The following is a 5,871-nucleotide window of genomic DNA, read 5'->3' as shown; positions in this document are numbered from 1 at the left end:
TTGTGTGAGGGTCTCTGGGTTAGTGCCCAAGATATCTGTGCTGGTGATGAGGGCGCCTGCATTGGCAGCAAGAGCTTCTGCAATCAGCACCTCGGGGTGGATTTTTGCTTTATGTGCCACTACACCGTCCTCCTTCTCAAACTTTTTGCCACCGATATCACAAGAGAACTGGCAGAAGGAGTCTGCATCATCCTTCTTCATGTGCCAGTTGAGGGACGCCTTTTGCCGACAAGTAAAGCCACAGATCTCACATTGTAACGGCTTTTTTTTTTATTATTTGTAACGGCTTTTCACCAGTGTGAATCATCAGGTGCACTGCCAGATTATGTGAACTCTTGAAGGCCCGAGCACAATATTCACAGATATAATCCCTCTGATCTGTATGGGTTTTGGCATGTTGTAGAAGCTGCTTCTGGAGCCTGAAGAGTCGTCCACAAGAAGGATGGGGACATACATATTTCTTCAGCAAATGCTGATATTTAATGTGGTGCTGCAGATAGCGAGGGTGAACAAGAACTGTCCCACATCCTTCCTTCTCACAGTGGACATACTGGATTGGAGGCTTTGTCCTCCTTTTGGGTAACCGAGGGCTTTTGTCATCTTTTCGCCTTCTTCCATTCTTCCTAGGTGGCTCCTCAACGTCCCTAATTTCATTCTCCTCTTCCTTCACCTCCACTTCGACTTCCACTTTAATTTCCTTCTTCTCTTTCTCTTCTTTCACTTTCCCTGATCTTCTCCGTGGCTTTGGAGTTTCCCTTTCTAAGTGTGTTTTGTAGGCTTCATCTCGTGGGTCATCTTTGAATGGTATTTCCTCTTCGCTGACTAACATCTCTACTTCTTCCTCTTCCTCTTCACTACTAATGCCACCAGGAGACTGATGCTCTTCTCCAACATCGTAATCAAGCTGATCAGTATTGGGTTCTGACTTACAGATGAGCTGCAATGAACCGGTCTTGGATCTAGAGCTCCTAGTATTCTCTGTATCACGATGGCGGGAGACAGATGTCCTGCTACTACTGCGCCAGCCCCGGTGAGGCCTCGTGGCAGCAATGGACACTTCCGGAGGGAGGGCAGAAGCCTCGTCATCTTCTCTCTTGGCATCTTTATCCGTTGTTACTTTGTATACACACACGAGTCGCGGACTCTTCTTGCCCTGAGCTGGAGACGGGGTGGCTTTGCGGCCTGGGACTGCTGTCCTCGGGCATCGGGAGGCCTGGCGCTGGGGCTGCTCCTCCGCCGGCGTGGATACTCGGCTTTCCTCCGGCGGGACACAGCAGCAGCAGCGGATGCACAGTCAATACTCTTGGTAATGGCAGCCAGGAAATCAAGAGACAAATTTCATTGGGAAAGTCAGCCGTGATGGACCTCTCAAGAGTACCGAAGAGCAACGACATCAGGCTGGAGACTAAGGTGCACCTGATCCAGGCTATAGTCTTTGCAGTTACGTGCTATGCATCAGAGAGTTGGACAGTGACTAAGAATGATAGAGAATTGATGTCTTTGAGCTGTGGTGTTGAATATACCATGGACTGCTAGGAGAACAAATAGGTTTGTCATGGAGAGGGTGAAGCCAGAATGCTCCCTGGAGTCAAGGATTCTGAAGCTTCATCTGACATCCTTTGGGCATGTTGCAAGGAGGGACTGGTACTTGGAGAGGGACATCATGTTTGGGAGAGTGGAGGGACAGCGCAGGAGAGGAAGACCCTTGATGAAATGGATCGATTCTATGATTGGGTGGTGGGAATGAGTATGTTTGAGACAGTGAGGTTGGCATAGGATAGAACGGCGTTTAAGGCTCTTGTAAATAGGGTTGCTATGAGTCGCAAGTGACTAGATGGCACATAACAACAACAACAACAACAACATTGTTGAGTTCTATTGGCCAGGATTTTGTTAACAAGTTTTGTGTCTTTATTAGTCAGAGACATTGATCTATAGTTTCCTTTTTTGGTAATGTTTTTGGTTTTGGAATTAAATTTGTTTGTGTCAGAGAGTGACTCTAGGAGTGTCCTTTCTTTTTCCATATTTTGAAACAATGTAAGATAAATTGGTGACGATTCATCTCTGAATGTTTGGTAGAACTCACCAGTGAAGTCATCTGCATGAAGGTATTACTTTATTTTGTTGTTGTTATGTGCTGTTGAATCACTTGCCCTGTCCTGAGCCAGTCTCACTGACTCTGACTCACCTATCTATATTGCCCTAGTTATTTTATCAGTCCCTCTCACCCGAGGTCTTCCTCTTCTGTGCTGTCCCTCCATCCTTCCAAGTATGATGTCCTTCTCCAAGGATCAGTCTTTTCTGGCCACACGACCAAAGTATGTGAAAGAGAGCTTAAAAATCTTAGCCTCCAAGGAGAAACTTGGTTTCACCTTCTCCAAGACAGACCCATTTGTTTTCTTGGTTATCAATATTTAAGACTGTTCTAGGTGGCCTATGTTCAAGACTGTTCTTCAGCATCACAACTCAAGGGCATCAATTCTTCTTCTATCATCCCTAGTTATTGTCCAGCTTTCTGATGCATAACACATAATTGTGAAGACCATGGCCTTGATCAGGTGCATCTTATTCTTTAGACTGACATCATTGCTTCTCAGTACTCAGGAAAGTTCCTTGACAGAAAATTTGCTTTATGCTATTTGTCTTTTGATTTCTTGACTGCTGGTGTAAGAGTGTTGATTGTGGAGCCGAGCAAGCTGTAATTGTAAACAACCTCAATCTCTTCTCCATCCATAATGGTGTTGCCAATTGACCCAGTGGTGAGAATTTTTGCCTTCTTGATGTTGAGCTTCAATCCATATTGAAAACCACAGTCCTTGACCTTCTGCAGCAAGCACTTTAGCTCCTCATCAGTTTCAGGAAGCAAAGTTGTATCGTCTGCATAATGTATGTTATTGATGAGTCTTCCTCCAATCTTGTTGTCACATTCCTCCTCATGAAGCCTACCCTCTCAAATGATCTTTTGCATATAGATTGAAAAGCTATGGAGACAAAATGCATTCCTGATGCACTCCCTTCCTGATTTTGAACCATAAGACTCTCTTTATGATCTGATCAATTTCTTCTTTGTGATGAGTCTGGTCAAATATTCTAATTATGTCTGTGTCAATTTCAAGAGGTTGTGGGCTTCTAGGAATTTGTCTGTTTCCCTAAGTTAACAAATTTGTCAGAGTATAGCTGTCTTGAGAGCAGAAAATGGAGCATGCAGCCACAGAGCTCTAAGTATCTTTCTGAAGGGGTCAGAGAGAGTGAAAATAGCAGTCCCTTGCTTCCACATAGCAGAGTGCAGAGTCTGTAGCCCAGTCCTATATTGCTTCTAAAGTCATATCAATAGTAAGAAGTTTGATACTCATTATTGACTCACAGACTTTACTCATAGTTGTAGTACTGAGAATGGGGTTTATTAGGGAAATAAATTGGAGAGTAGGGGAGGCAAAGAATATTTCACAACACAAATTCAAGTTTAGCCCCAAGTCACAATTCTTCAATTAGTCCAGGTTCTGGTCTCCATTCAGCAGTCAAATCCAAATTATCCAGCAAAGTTTACCTCAGAGTAGTCATAAGTAAGATAGCTCCACCTTCAAGCATTCAATAAGAACAGCAAAACTTTTAACTGTGGCTTTATCTTAGGGCCTCTCTGGTTACACTTTGCCACAGTTTCTCCACAGCAATACCACAGTCTCTCAACTACCATCACCAGGGTCTCACTCTCACCAGGCTATCGCTTCAGTCTCTCTCATATCTTGGTGCTCAGTGTGAGAAGCACTCTTTCTTTTATCCTAGTCCCACAGCTGTTGATGATTTTCAAGACTATGTCTGCAGTTAAAGTAGCTGGGAACCTGTCTGCAGTTAAAGTAGCTGGGGACCAGAGAGGGCTAAGGTAATGGAGAAAGAAAAAAAAAAAAAGCTAGCTTTAGGCTAACACTGCAATAGCTTTTCATAATATCCCATTATTGTTATTTTAATTTCAGTTGGTAATGTTATACATTACCTCTTTCATTTGTTATTCAAGTTATTTCTGTCTTTTTCCTTTGTTAAGTTTGCCAGTGTTTCATCTTTTTTGTTGACCCTTTCAAATAACAAGCTTCTGATATTGTTGACTATTTCAATTGTTTTTCTGGTTTTTATTACATTTTATTTCAGTCTTTATCTTTATAATTTCCTCTCTTCTGGAGGTTGCGAGACTAACTTGTTATTTTTCGTCTTGTTGGAGATGTTTGATTATGTAGTCGGTTTTACTTTTAATTCAGTATTTATGATTATGTTGTGGTGGTGTTGTTAAGTACCATCAAGTTGTTGAAGACTCATAGAGATTGTATGAATGAAGACCTGAAAAAACTCATGGGATTTCTGGAAGCAAGCTAATGCAGAAGTGGATGACACTCCTGCTTTCAGGCTTGTTTTAATCGTGAAGTTCCATCAAACACAGTCCACCGTGAGTAACCATTTTCGCATTTGACACATCACTGTCACAGTGTTTAGCATCATAACAACCATGAGTTACCTCTGTACAGCAATGCACCGACCAGTGCTTTATCACTTAGAAGAATGTTTGACAAAAAATGATTTAAATCAGGCCTGTGTGCCGCAGATTAAAATCACCCACCTTGGGCCTGGTAGTATAACTTTCTGTCCACTAGACCAATGTAGCTCTCTCTATGTTGTCGTTGTTATTGTTGTTAAGTGCCATTGAGTTGTAGATGACTCATAGTGACTCTATGAATGCAAGACCTGAGTACTGTTCAGAGCTTCCAAAGGCAAGCCATTTTGGAAGTGGATGCCACTCCTGCTTCCAAGCTTGTTTTAGTTGATGATTATAGAACATGCTATTGTTGTTATGTAGTGTGGAGTTGGAATCAACCCATAACTGACCTTCCAGTGGGTTTTCAGAGGCAGTGAATAGCATGAGAAGATATTGTCTATTTTTCTGTTGCGAAGAAGTTAGTGGTTTTGAACTACATGCTTTTGGGTTGGTGGTGCAATTTCTTGTTACTAGGCCACCAGAGCTCTCTTAAAGAACATGAGTACCACATGAGTACCACAAATAATGAGATTCAGTGCTCTTTTTATTTCATCAAGCATTTTAGTGACTACATAGTATCCTATAATGTGGACTTACTGTATCTATTTTTAAAAATTCAAATTGTAGATATTTAGTTCTATTTATTTTAATAAATGTAATAAACACCATTTATTTCTTTACTGTGTAATAGATATACAAATGGTGTGAACAGTTAAAAAATGATCATGTCTATGATTTTTTTAAGAGTTTCCTCAACGTTGAATTTAAGGGCAAAATACCTGAAACTTTCAAATTGTTGTCAAGGTAAAATCTGTATTTTCCCTTAACTCTTTCAACCCTTCAACTCATTATCACCATAATAATCACAATGGCTATAATACCAGTAATATTGTCAATTTCACGGGCAAAAGTCATCTTACTGAAATTTAAAGTTGCTAGTGAAATGAAACATTTTGATATGTTTTAGTTCTTTTAGAATCATATCTTTTTATTGTTTTAAAATTGAGACTATAAACCTTTTGTTTGACATGCATAACACTTACTTATTTGCCTTTAATTTAAAACACTTTTAATATAGACAGTTTAATTTTTTTGTGTAGCTATATTCATCCTTTTTTTCTTTGTGACTGTATTTCCTAAAGTTATAGCGTCTGCTCATGATCTAATGGGTAATTAGGGCACAAATGGACATTTCAGAAAATACTCTTTTTCATTAATTTTAATGAAAATTACAGAGACTTTGGATTTCCTTTCATTCACTGTTTCACTTTTCTCCTTGTCCACCCCTTCCCCCACAGTACACGCTTCTCTTTGAAAACTAAAAGAAAAATTCTTTCATTGTTTTACAA

The 5,871-nt window shown here is 40.5% G+C and overlaps 1 pseudogene; it reads right to left on the bottom strand.

The window, feature by feature from the left end:
• Positions 1–3: 3 nt before the first annotated feature.
• Positions 4–1,290, bottom strand: LOC102857069 (annotated as a pseudogene).
• Between the last annotated feature and the right edge of the window lie 4,581 nt (positions 1,291–5,871).

This window comes from Elephantulus edwardii, unplaced genomic scaffold (assembly GCF_000299155.1).
Source record: "Elephantulus edwardii isolate Elephantulus edwardi_28Jun2011 unplaced genomic scaffold, EleEdw1.0 scaffold00018, whole genome shotgun sequence".
NCBI lineage: Eukaryota > Metazoa > Chordata > Mammalia > Macroscelidea > Macroscelididae > Elephantulus > Elephantulus edwardii.
Note: the sequence above shows the minus strand (reverse complement) of the source record. Positions and strands in the feature narration are given on the sequence as shown.